The 14,252-nt window shown below is 29.9% G+C and overlaps 1 protein-coding gene and 2 long non-coding RNA genes across 5 annotated transcripts in view; 2 read left to right on the top strand and 1 right to left on the bottom strand.

Moving 5' to 3' along the window:
* The first annotated feature begins 73 nt into the window (after nt 1-73).
* On the top strand, nt 74-1,608 carry LOC112539000 (uncharacterized). Its single transcript, XR_003082527.2, has 2 exons — nt 74-287; nt 454-1,608. It is a non-coding gene; the product is annotated as an uncharacterized LOC112539000 (long non-coding RNA).
* A 78-nt stretch (nt 1,609-1,686) lies between these two features.
* FoxP (forkhead box transcription factor P) overlaps nt 1,687-14,252 on the top strand; it is a 38,106-nt gene continuing 25,540 nt past the window's right edge. Inside the window, exons 1-3 of one of the 3 annotated variants that reach the window (XM_015930894.3) lie at nt 1,687-1,909; nt 1,983-2,132; nt 2,707-2,871. The gene's annotated coding sequence lies outside the window, so the exon portion shown is untranslated. Of the gene's footprint in view, nt 1,910-1,982; nt 2,150-2,383; nt 2,616-2,706; nt 2,872-14,252 lie in introns of those variants that run through there. The other 2 variants (XM_089267258.1, XM_015930893.3) reach the window with 2 other exon arrangements.
* Nucleotides 11,979-13,672, bottom strand: LOC107363638 (uncharacterized). The gene is made up of 2 exons (XR_001568942.3): nt 13,318-13,672; nt 11,979-13,188 (listed from the first exon to the last, which is right to left on the bottom strand). It is a non-coding gene; the product is annotated as an uncharacterized LOC107363638 (long non-coding RNA).

Consider the following 14,252-nt stretch of genomic DNA (forward strand, 5'->3'; position numbering starts at 1 on the left):
TAACATCTCTGATTGGCTGATGGTATTTTAAACTACTCCATCTGGTGTCATTTTTTGTAACAGCGAACGTTTTTTACGATTGAGAATTGAAATAAAATTTTCTTGAGTATTGATAAAGTTTATTCAACAAACATCGACTAAAATTGCAATCTTCTGATTGATTTGATCATGATTATGATTATTAAGATATTACAACGTAACACGAGTAATACCTTTGTAATAAAGAAGTACAAATTCTAGACATTCAATGATTTAAAGTTGACTTCTTTCCAGTTTCATTATTACATGTAAGTTCACTGTTGCTTTACCCTTGAGTGTTCAATTGATGGTTACGCGAATCAGTTCAAGTTGAAAATCATCTTTTTTTTCTCATAAATTTGTCTTTTTAACGTCTCTTTTAATAATTTAATTTGATGTTTTTTTTTCTTCTCACCATATTCATACGTTTATAAGTGTTTAACGCTTAAATGTGGAGACTCAAAAAGTGATGGTAAAAAATTGTCCTCAATAAGGTTAAATGAGCCATTAAACATAAATTCTAATCATACCTGGTTCAAAGGAAAATGGTTCTAGACTTTGTCAACTGTTCAAACATTCCATCATCATGACACCTTCAAACAAATGCGTGGAACATTGCCTTTAAGTTTAAAATGGAAGGATTACTTTTTTGTGATTGCTATTGGTCTTACGCTTTGTTGACATTGAATTTTGGTGAATTATCATATCAAATCGGAATAACATGATGTCAGATCTTTTAATATTTACTGCCAAACTAAAGTTCCTAAACCTTCAACTTAGGACGATACTTGTTTAAAAGATTTGGCGTATCATTTGACCACAGATTTGCAAACAGCAAGAAAATTATTCGTATTTATAATACGCTTGTAATCCTTGACTTTTAAACCCAGATTAGACACGACCCAGCTGATTGGATTAAATTTTGGCCAACTAATCTCTAAAACCTTAATCCTAAGCGATTTCTTCGGTGTTTTTGCAAAGACTAAACGAGTTAACCCAATTTCAATTTTTAAAAAGTAATGATCGTAAGGAGATTTAAATGATCTATGGACCAGTTAAGGCGATCCAGACGATTGGTATATCTGATGCCTTAGCGTTGAATACCGTAAAAAATTAAATGCTGAGCTTTTGTTGGTAAACATTTTGTTTTTGGATTTGTATTTCAATTCTGAATTAACAAGCAACTTTAAAAAGCAATTGGATTTGGGTCCAACAGAAAATGCCAATCCTGACTCAAGAGCCAGCAACTCCTATGGAATTATGCAAAAAAGAAACAAAAACAAATGTTTAAATTAAGTGTGATGCCTTATTTCAAAGGCTATTTCAAAGGTAAATCCTTTGGAAAAATTTTAGGTTAATTTTGCCACTTGCTTTGTAAGTTAATTTTTTAGTGATAACTTGAGCAATTTGTATTCACTAAATGATCAAACTGACTCTGGAAACCCGTGCAATAAGATTGAGAAATGTATCGAAATACTTGAAAATATAACAAGATTTCAGTCCTTGATTTGTTATTTGTTTTATTTTTATAAATTTTAGTATCATTTTGTATCATTAAGACAGTAAATAAATCATATTTATCACCCAAAATATCAAACTTATCATTCTGATTTGACGATTTAATATAACAATCACTAGATGGAAGCACTACTCTCACAGTGGGAACTGTTGTAAAAGTTGTTTTTGTTTACTCTTTTCATGTTTGTTACTTTCCCCTGAAGTTATTTCCCTTCATCATTTTATATCTCCAGCATCCTGTTTATCATTATGTTAAAGTTGTTATTGTCAGTGAATTTGCTGATTATAATGCTGTCTACAGAGATGAAGTTGCCATCAACAACAACAAGAAGGGATTCAAGAAACTGCAAACCAAATGCAGCTTGTAATGGAAGTAAATAAACAACAATCGATGAGTTAAAGAAGAGAGCAAAGATTTAATTAGATTTCTTCTTATTTATTTACAGCTGAATCAAAGAAAACAACAAAATGGGTTCTCTGGAAGTTCAAGGTCAGCAGAGATGATAAATCTGGATGATCAAGACAAGGAGTGAGTCCATGTAGGATAAAGCCAGAGGAAAGCAGGAAAGCAAGAAGACGAAGAGGCTACAAAAAGAGTAAACAAAAATAACATGTAACCCAATGATGAACTGAAAGCTGAAGATGATGATAATGATAATGAAGAGACTGATAAATAGACAGAGAATGGAAAGGAGAGAGAGAGAGAAAGATAACGAAGGAGAATTGTCTAGTTACGTAATTATTCCTCTCTTTTCTCTCTCTTTCTATGATAATCCCTCTATTTTCACCCTCCTTCAATCATCAGGGAGATGAAGACAGAAAAGAGAGAGAGAAAGCAAACCGCATCACACATATTCCGTTCTGTCTCTCACTCACTCTTTTTCATTGATCTATGCATTGCCCACACTAAACTACACTATTAACTTGTAAACAGCAAACAACAAACAAACAGCAATCAGTCAACAACGGTAACCAGGCATCACTCACTTACTCCCTCCTCTTCATCATCATCATCTTCATCATTTTGTTTTCACTCATTCTCAGAGACCTGAAAAAAGGAGCAAAATTTAATTGTGTTTGTATGTTGAATGTGGATAAAATAATTAACATCTTTTACTTCATCTTTTTTTCTTGTTGTTTTCATACACGTTTCATGACAAATGACTCTAGTCAAAATCCTGATTCCATTTTTCAATCAATCACAATTGTGGACTAATTAGTACAATTGGATAGGACAACAATCAAGACAACAATCAAGGCAACAATTATGGCAACACTCAAGTTCTAACTAAGAAACTGTCAACATTTGGATACAAAAAACGCAATCCTTTAATGGTGAGTTTTGGATGATATTTTTTTCCTTGTTGCTGGCAAAAATTTTCAATATTAGACCAATGTTGTTGTTAATCTTGTTTTCACTCATGTTTCAATCATGATCATATCTAGACATAACACCATGAAGAAGCTAATCAACATTATTGTCAGTGTTATTTTGAAACTTTCATTGGTTTTCAGTAATAAGCTGATAACAAAAGTAAACCTAAAAAACAACAAAGTTGATGTGTACAAATTGTGATGATAATTTGTTTTTTTGTTTGTTGACTCTCTATCTAAGTCTCTCTACTGTCGTCGATTATTCTCTGTCTCTTTTACTCTCACTATTTTGGTAAAGAAATGTAATTGTAATGATGATGTTGATTGTTGATTGTTGGTGTTGCTTAGAAACTTATTGACGATGTTGGTCTGCCTGTTAAAATGTATGTTTGCCAAGCAAACAACAAGAGGAATCAAAAATTACATTGTATTACAAAAGACTCACTCACAGTTAGCTTTCTCTTTCTATTCCCATCATCATCATCATCACCATCATCATCATCTTCATCATCTCTCTAGGTACTTGGTCGCTGTATTGTCCTTGATAGGATATAAAAAAGCATAAAACATAATACTAATAATAATATAAAAAAACAACTATTAACCTTGAACCGTAAACCGGCGTTGATTAGAGTTGTTTATCAGTTGATTACAATTAAACTTACCTTGTCAACTTCTCGTTCTTATATTACTGCATCATCAGATCATCTCAACGATAACTCAATTGTTACCTCAATCACTTTCATTTGACCTAATCTAACACTCAATTCCTGTTCCTTTTCCAGTCTAACCCTTGCGACTTTCAATTTTTTTTGTCAACTGCAAACTGAAACTTCTCGCCAACAACTCTGTAAATCAATTGCATTATTAACAATTAAAGTCAATTTAAATTGTTAGCTCTAGACATAACACAAGATTCATAGTTGCAACTTATTACCATTCAATAAGCAACTCAAACAGAAGCGACAACTAATTGAATTAAAAGGATAAAAAAAAGGCAAATTGAATAAAAATTGAACCTCAACTTAGAGACAAGAATCGAGAAGAAACAAAAATCAGAATATTTCATGAATGAACTCAGTTTGTCTCGTCTCTGAATGTCCTTCAAGAAACGCAAGATGAAAATAGCGAAATATGTTTACCATGATATTGCTATGAAACAAAAATGAATAAACAAATTTCACAGAATCCTTTTCAACCAGAAAACTCATAACCAGTTAACAACCCAAACCTGAGTACAAAAATATAAAATGTTTCTTGTTAAATTGTTACAATTTGCAAGTTGATGAAATGATGTAACAAGAATTGAATTTATCCTGTGAAAAAAGTGAATACATTTAGTGACTGCAATTGAACAGTTACAAGTTGATTCCCTTTTCCTCTCAACTTGTTGATATGAGAAAATTGTTTGTTGATTACAATTTGTTGATTGAGAATGTTCAATCTTCACAATCAACTCACTCAAGGAGATTCACAGACTCACAATTTATACGTGGTACAAATGAAATTCAAGGGCAATTCAAGGATGCAAAGTGAAAGTAACTTGGCTCATTATTTTATCCTCATAACTTTCAATACAAATATTTGTATTTTACGCTTTCTCCTGTCATCAACAACAAACCCAAATCACAGCAACAATCTGATCCCATTTTCATCCCTAACAATCAGTTAACTATTGTACTTTAAATTAAAACATTTCCCAATCGGCAGTCAATCAGCTTCTTCCTTTAACTTTTGTTTTCATTTGTTTTTTAAATCAATTCAACTTTTCTCATTCAATCATCAATTTTGCACCAGTTTATCTCATCAATCTTTCATCATGAAACATGATTATTCTGTTAATTGTAATGCTGATTGTAATACCAATCAACACACAATAATCATGTTAATTGCATTGATGAGACATTTGCTTTTTTTTACTATTAATTGCAAGCTTTTTGCAAGCTCTTTACATTTCTCTGTTTCTCGTTTTATCCAACTTCTCAAGGATATTAATAATGTTAATCTTACCTGATTATGAATCCAAATTGTTGATTTTTACGTTCGTCTTTTCTCTGTTTATTATTGATAAACAAACCGTTATTATCATTTGCTTGTTGATTTTTACCTTAACTTGAAAAAGATTAAAAATAACAGCAAAGAGGTAAATTGAAAGGAAAGTGAACACTTTTTTTCTTGCTATCCAACAATGTTGTTACCTTGCTAATTCACACAGTTGATAGTAAAGTTTAATATTAAATATGCTTCTTTATTATCACAGTAATCATTATTACCATTATTATTAAAGTAAATTGTTAACAGAAAAGTAGTTTTTATCTGGTAAACAGGTAAATCTTGACTTGTTATTTCCACCTTAACCATGCTCATCATTCAATCCAGTGATTAACAAATTGATTTAACCATTTTTGTGTGTCTCTTTACAGCTAGCTCATGTAAACAGTTAATAGTAACTTTAATTGATAGTGGAAAGGTTCATTGTTGGTTGCAATGATTATTGTTGTTGTTTATTGTTTCGCATTGCAGTCTTTCCTTGCCAATTTCGCTAATTATTATTATCATTTAAATACACATTCAGTTTCATTATTAGGTTGCTGTAAAAACTAATCACAATTCAATGTTTATGTTGGCCAAATGACGTTTGTTTATTCAATCTTTAACAACAACATCATCTTGATCATCATCTCCATCTTCATCTTTCGTCTTTATTTTCATTTCAGTGTTCAGTCTAGACCAAGGGTTGTTGTGAATGATAGATAATGATGAACCATTCATGCCTTTTTCTGGTCTCTTTACCAGAATTTGTTTTCCCTATCTTCCTCTTCATGTTAATGTTTTGTTTATTGAAAGATGAAATGATGATGTGAATCGTGTTAATATAAACAATTTACCCAAAATTACAATGGTTTATCAAAGTTGCTTCTTGTTATTTGACATGAAAAATTTGTATTTCAGTGGTGACAGTTTAGTCTTGATCGCAATTGTATATTCAAAAGATGAACCATTGAGAACAAACGAACTCGATTTGACTGATTATTTAAGGTTAGAGTTGTTTTACTAGGTGTGCTATTAGAGGAGTGATTAATAATAAATTAATCAGTTTAAGCTGAAATCCTTGAAAACAAAAATGCGATTGAAACAATTGAAAGACAATTGTGAATCTGATAAAATTTGTAAAACAGTAAATAGCGATTAAATTGTAACTCACTGATCCAGTAGCAGTTATAAATATTGATAACGAAATTATAGGAATAAATATTGTTCAGTCAAATGAACAATTTGCTGATTTGAATAAATCAAAGTTAAACACATGAAAGTGTCTGTAGTTAGACCATAATACATGAATCCTTTAACCTAGAAGGTCCCTCTCTGCCCATCAAGAGTTACTCAAGATTAGGCCTTTTCTATGTAATGCTTTTTGTTCATTTAATCGTCATTTTGATCAACCTTTTTCAGCTGGAAAGATATGAATAACAATTGACATTTCTATGTCTTCTTTACTTGATATCAACAACAACAAAGGGAATCAGGAAAACCTCCTCTTCATGATGAACAATTGAAATCTTTTTCAATCAGCCCCATTTTAATGATGATCATCGTCTTGATGATCATTTCCAAGCAAACATTTGATCAAAAATTGAACCTCAACTCTATGCTTTACCAAGTTAAAGCAAGGCTGACTGGGAGTTACAACACGTAATTATTATAGTTGAAAGTGAATTAATTGTTTAAACATTAAAAATGATCAAACATCCTGGATAAACAATAATAATCAATATAAATGATCAAAAATCAACTCAGGAAATTGTAAACAATCAATGGTAAACACGACCCAAATTGATTGCTTATTATTGATCAAAGGTAACTCAAAGTGAACCCAAAAAGTAGAACCAAAATCCTGGTTGAAACCTAAAATTTTCAACCCAAAAATTGATGTCAATTTAACCATTTTTCACCCTTAAATTAATGATTAATTAATGAAAGAAAAAAAGGTTTAAATCAGAACATATTTTCATCACTTTAAACAACTGATTAACTCACAAACTCGCTTAATTGTTACCTGATTAACCATCTAATTGTTGTGATGAAATAACAAATAATCCCAATGACAAGCCACTGTTGACAATGTGCTACATTTGATTGGATATCATTAATATTTAATTCAGCACAATGAATATCTTGCAATATTAACTACTGTTGATTATCATGATTATTTTTGATTAACTTTCACTGTTTATTAATTAACAAAAAATGAGATAAGTTAATAATAGCAGGAGTTTCTGCTTCTGTTTAATTCGGTAGGAAAAGTTGATTGGATTGTGATTAACTTGAGCTTCAGGTCTTGCTATTGACAAGTTTTAAGTTTAAATGTGTTACAATTTAAGTACTAATTTAAGTACTAAATTGGTTTAATTAACAGATGAATCCTTGACAAAATTGAAACTCAATTGCAAGTCAATTGTTAATGAAATTGGTTTAAAAAAGCAAACCAATTTTTCATGTTAAATATCCTTATAGCCAGTGTTTTAATGTAAACTATTAAATGATTTTATACTAATGATGTTGATTATGGCGATGATGATGATGATGATGGTTGTGATGATGTTGATTGATTGACGGAATTTCCTTGTTGATATAAATAATAATAATAATAAAATTTTTCAAGGAAAATCAGTTAATTTATTAATCCAATTGTTGATGAAGTGAACAATGAAAGTTTAACAATTTTGGAGTAAATTGCTGGTGAATCTTTCGATGATTAATTGTAACACAATGATTAAGGTGAATGTCTTTAAAAGTGTGTCACACATTTTACTAATTATTAACTTGTAATAATTATCAGACAAACAATAATGATTAACAATTGGCAATAATCATCAATAATAATCTCTGATTAGATTCAATTCATTGTTACCTTGGCCAGTTTCAATGACTATAAACCATTATTCCTATTATAATGCCTTTGACTGTGTTCATTTCAGTTGTTGTATCAAACTCAATCAATCAATTGTTAATCAAAAGGGCAAACTGAATTAACTCAAACAAGAGGAAGTTCCTATTAACCAATTAATTAATCCAAATGAATCAAATCAAAGCCGTAAGAAGAGGCAAAGTTTAAAATAATCAAAATGTGAACTTGAACTTGCAATCAGTTTCAATGCAAAGTGCAATTGAAATATAAATTTTCAATGTTTCACTTTTACAGTTGAAAATATGTTTTTTGAGAAGCAAATTGTTGATGAATCAAGCAACAAATCAACAAATTAAGCAAAGCCAAGAAAATGATTAACACATTTCCTTGCCATAATAACGTTTTTGTATTTTTCCAGATAAAAGTTGATATTAATTTTTGTCTATTTTATTATTTTATTATCATTAGTTGAAGATTAAATGTTAATATTGTTTCCTTGTGCTTTACCAGTTTAGCCATTTTCATCAACAATCAACAAAACACCTTTTTTTTGTTAATCTTTCTTTTATATTATAATTATTGTTATTGTTATTTAATAGTAATTGTCTTGAAATTGATTCCAATTGATTGACAAGTTGATTGTATCAAAGACACAATTGATTCAGCAACTCTCTTGATATTCATAACTTTGTTTACTTTTGGGTTTCTTCTGGTTAACTTATACTTCAACCCAAAACCGGATCAAAAGCATTAATATAACTAAACAATCAAGGTTTAGGGTGGATCCGGATAAGCAAAAATCTTAATTAAAAATGAATTAATGTAGATTAATAATTTAATCTGAATCAATAAAATGCTTGATCTAGATCAATTTTCGCGGCTTGACTCATTGAAATGTTTTGTTTACATCTTAACCGGACACTTATGATGTGTTTAAAGATGAAAAATTAAAAAATCTTATCAATTTTAATACAGATTAAATATGATTAAATAACATAGATCTAGATTAAACTACCTTAACCGGATTCACCCTTAATTATGAAAATATTCAAGTCTAAACCAGAATCTAACCTTAAAAGTAAATGAAAATCTCTGGTTCTATGGATCTGGTTTTTGATGAAACCCAATTTTATCTGAAAATGTAAACCTTTAATGCCTTACCGTGTTTCCGCACATTCTAGCACCGAGCTTGTTAATGAGTGAGTTCACTTTTAAGCTCTGTTGACACTCATAATTTAGCACTGTGGCTTAAAAATGAGCTTAAAACTGGTTTTTATTACATTGGATACATATCTTTTTGTTATCGATTCTTGCTTTTTTTAATCATTTTTAAGACACAGAGCTAAATTATGAGTGTCAACATGACTTAAGAAGTGAAAATTTTCATTATTAAGCCCGGTGCTAGAATGTGCGGAAACACGGTAATTGTCGGCCTTATTATTAACTTTTAATGATAATGTTTATATTGATAATGATTTGGTTATTTTGTTGATTCAATAGTCAATCAAATCAATAACAATAAAACAAAAAAGTCCAATAAAAGGGAAAGATTAAAGCTACTAAATGGTTAACCTTGTCTTCAATCCAAGATATTACATGGAAGAACCTGAATTGGTTGCTATAGAATGAAATGATGATAAAGATGAATGATTTATCAATTGTGTAAATGATGATACTTGAAGTGTTAGTTGATTAATGGTCCAGTTTTGATTTACTTTTCAAATGAAGGGATTACCTTATGAAAAGGTTAAAGGATTATTCAACTGTTAATACCAGTAAACAGTCATCTTGATTATTGTCAACAATTTACATTGTTGTACCATTTTCCCTGTTGAAAGGATAATTTCAATTGCAATCTCATGTGTCTAACAAGTTGTCAATCAGTTAATTGTGAGTCGTACTTTTAACCAAATTAACAGAGAATCAAATTAACCAAGAATAACTTTCTCATATTGCACATGATTAGACGTCTGTAATTGTCTCAACAGTCTATTGCATGATCAATGTTTCAAAGGCAAGATTATCAACCTTGAAAGATATATCAGATTCTTAGCATTCAGTTTTACCTTTAATCAGGTAAAATAAAATCATCAAGAGAAGAAGAAAAAAAGAGAGAAACAAAAGTAATTCTGATTGCAATTGCTGATGATTATTGTTGTTGACTTTGTATTTAGATTATTAATAACATTATTGACAATAAAATAAAACAGTTAAATTGTAACCATTGATGAGAGGAAAGTAACATTATCATGCAACATCCAATGAAACAATAAAAGACAAAGCTTAACTTAATCTTTATCATTAAAAAATTGTTTGATTGTATAAATGAATCACAATTTAACATTTAATTGAAGGAACAACAAAAGAGCCAACTTTCATATTCATCATAATTGAGGATAACAAAGACTAATCACCTTAATCATCATCTTTCCACCCACTAAATTGTCCAAAATCTGATTCCAGCTTCTGTTTCCATTATCTGTAGCTACTGTTATTGATCAAGACAACAATTTACCGATGATTAGGACTCAAAGTCAATCAAAGTAAATTACAATTTAATCAGCAATTAAATTCCACATTGACTGGTTATCTTTAGAGGCCTTAATTACTCATTTAAAATTCACTCAAATTAATTTATCTTTAACAATTAAACTGTAAACTAAAACAAATTGTTAATCACAATCAAGATAAAAATGAAACTCAAAGTAAAAGTGATCCAAGAGCGCCATCTAATGAAGAATAAAGGAAAATCACGAAAAGTTGAATTTCTGTTAATTTCTTGTTCGTCTTTTCAACAACCTTTTCTAGTCCAACTTGATTAATGATTAACAATTTGCTACTAATTAACTCAACAATTTAAAGTGTAACAGTGGTCAGTTTGCTGGGCAAGGTAACAAAAAAGCGAACCTTCACAAAAGTTAATTAGTCAAATTAATTAAAAACCTATCGACGTGAGTGAATCGAATCAGGAAAAGACTATAAATAATAATTATTATTTATTCGTGACTCCAATTGATACACAAAAACAAAACAAAACACAAAACAAACCGTAAACAATTAACAAGTTGAGGAAAGGAGGAAAAAATTAATCAATCAAATGAGTCAATTTTTCTCATCAAATTGACCAAATTTGATGATTTTTTTGTGTCTCTTTTTTTCTGATAAATTTGCATCAATTTTTTCTGTTCAATTGTTGGCCAGTTAATTGAAACATTTGAGCTAATTTGTTGCCCATTTTGCAGGTGAACTTAATTTGATTAAAAGTTAATTCTGTCATCTTTTACATCAACTTTGGTCAAAACAAAACAAATGATTATTAACATGATAATCAGTTAATGGTCACGTTATTGCCCAGCAACGAACCCTTCAAATTTGGTTAACAATTCATGTTGTTGTTATTGTCATTGTAATTTGCATTGAAATGGATCAATGAATTTTATGCTTACCATTTATATTTATTTTCAATTGTATTATTGTGTGTGTGTGTGAGTTTACCTTAATTAAAGGTTAACTAATGGCTCAATGATCAGGTAACATTAAATTGTAATTGTAATTAGTGGTTCACTGTTTATGTTGATTATCATTTTTTGTCCAGTTTCTCTTCATTTTCTTACTCTTTCAATTTCTAATTAATAAATGTACTTCAATGTGTATTTCAATTATTATTTTCAATATTCTCATTCTTTTTGATCTTCTTTTTTCACTCTATTATCATGTTAACTTGATTAATTGATTAAGTTAATTGAAGCTTCAACAATTGGCCTTTGTTGATATTTAGATGGCTTACTATTGTTATTTTTTGGGTGTTTTTTGATGTAACAAATTTTGTTGTCTCGTTGGCTTCAAATTGAATAACCAATGTTTCCAGTTAATCTGGTTTTACGGGTTGAGTGCAATTTTTGTCAGCTTTACTTTTCTAGTGTTATTTGCTTATTTGTTTAGGTTAATTGTTTGTCTTTATTTAACAATTAGCTGATAACGATTGATTGTTCCAATCTGATTTTAACCTTGGTTGATCAGTTAAATTGTTGTTTATGGTAACATGATAAATTTATATATAAATTTAATTATGATTTTGTTAGCTGTGTGTGCTTTTATTGTTATTGTTATTTTGTTACAACAACTTGCTGATTATCTAATGATTCAATTAATTGTTAGGTGAGATTTCATCAATTGTTTATTAACTTGGAAAAAAGGTGCATTCATCTGATTTGGGCTTTTTGATTGACAAATGAAATCACTGTTTTTCATTGCAAGTTTTTGTAGTCTAAGTTAATAAACAAAAGTGGAAAACAATAGACATTTGTATTGTTTCCAATTAAAGTATCACTTTTGGTTGATCAAGTTGATTGTTACATTAAACTGATTAACTTGTTCAAGATTAACAACTATGGTAAAAAGACAGCAAGTAATGGTAAAATATGGTGATCAAGAAGAAACAATTACAAGGTGATATTAAATCATAAAATGATTGCTTTGATGGGAAGATGATAAATAGTGATGATGAGAATGGCGATCTAGAGGATGAATGGTTGACGCTGTTGACGAGGGTCAAAGCCAGGGATGTGATGAACTTGAACAAGATGGCGATAAAGCTTAAATGATGACAACTTTCTCCTGTTTCCCAATTGTCTCTTCAATTTGGCATTGAGTTAGTTAAAGGTGAATCGGTCTTTCACTTTCCATCTTTAACATCATCATCATCATTGTCCTGTTAAATAAGACAAACAACAATAATAAAAATAAAATGAATAATGAAATGTAACGCAAGAAAAGGTCCTAATCTTCGTTGGTACAAAAGGTACACAGCTAATAATAATAGTGTCACATCGAGGTCAGCATCTGGTGATATAATACATAGTGACCTACAGAATATGATCTAAGAATAAGCATAGCTAGAAGCACACCGATAAGGTCAAGAAAAGAAGCAGAAATAGAATTATTAACAAAAAGATGAAAGGTATAAATAAGGTGAAGAAGGCAAATAAGGAAGGAAAGGTAAGTGTAAGAATTATAATAACAAAAACGAAAATAAAAATAGGATAGGTTTTCTTCTTTCGCTTGGTCCTTTTTCTTCCCTTCTTTATTTGTTCATTGGTTTTGGCTGCTTTTTTGGTACCATGTCTTTCATCTTCTTTAAGCTTTACTTTACAATCCAATTGAAATCAATGGTTAACACAGGAAGTAGGAAGATGATGATGACGGTGATGGTGATGGTGATGTTGATGTTATTTTGTGATGATTTACAATAAGTTGGGATAAGTGGTAAAAAAAAGTGAAAGTTTTTTGCCTTCCAAAGTGAACGTTTGTTGTGTTGTTATGGGAAAAATATCATTGGACACGGGACCAAATAAATAATCCAAGGTGATCTACGTGAAAAAAAGGTCAAAAAAAGGTTCAAATAAGTCGAAGGAAAAGTAAGACGGGAGAAAATGAGGTCAACTTTCACTTATTTTGACCTCCTTTGGCTCCAACTAATTTTAGCAGATATTACTTACATTTACGATTGGTGAGAAGCATTTGCGAAGCCCAGCGATCACGTATTTCCTCCATTGTTTTGTAAACTTAATTGTAGTAACAAATGTTCATAATTTGAACCCAATAAGCCAAGGAACCATCAAATTTAGGTTCTTAAAACAGTCGTTGTCGTAGTCTTTGCATCACAGTTACCATTGTCCATTTATCTAACATTAAAAAAGCAAATACATGAACCATTAAAGCTGATACCTCATGATTAACTATTAACAATTTAGACTGCATTGATCAAAGATGACAATTCATAAGAAAATTGGTTATAATAATCATGATTAAATGAAAATTTACTTAAATTAATTCCCTTCGCAACAAAAGCTACCGAACATGTGATTGAGTTAAGGAGGGAAAGCATCAAATACGCGGCTTAAAAAATTGAGCGCGTCATTTAAAAAGGCAAACATTTTGAATTAAAACCTGATTAAACTAATTAATTACCAAACACAATCTTTTAAATTGAATTATATTTAATATTTATTTGATTCTGTTCATTTGCTTTGTCTTTTGAAAGTTGTCCAATCTCAATCTTAAGAGTGAAGATTGTCAGATTCAGTCTTTTCTTACAGTCTCAATGCAATGTTGAAGGTAAATTGGTAGTTTGAAAACATTTTATTCAATAAATTAACTTTATTTTGAAGTGATAATTGTTAAAATTGATTAGCTTTTACAGTTGAAGAAAGCCAATATTAATAACTGAATAGAGTGACAAATAGCAATCATTATAAAATTTGTAATCTCAATTACCTTTCCTATTTTCATCATGATAATTACAATGATTATAATGATAGCCTGACTTGAACTCATCAACTAAATTAATATTACTTTCAATCTCTCAATTGTAATCCTTTTCATCGTCTTCAACCAAATAACTTTCCAACGGTTAACAGCAATTGTAAAGAGC

Source organism: Tetranychus urticae, chromosome 2, assembly GCF_039701765.1.
Source record: "Tetranychus urticae isolate SD_2017Ah chromosome 2, NJAU_TeUrti_SD_1.0, whole genome shotgun sequence".
NCBI classification, from domain to species: domain Eukaryota; kingdom Metazoa; phylum Arthropoda; class Arachnida; order Trombidiformes; family Tetranychidae; genus Tetranychus; species Tetranychus urticae.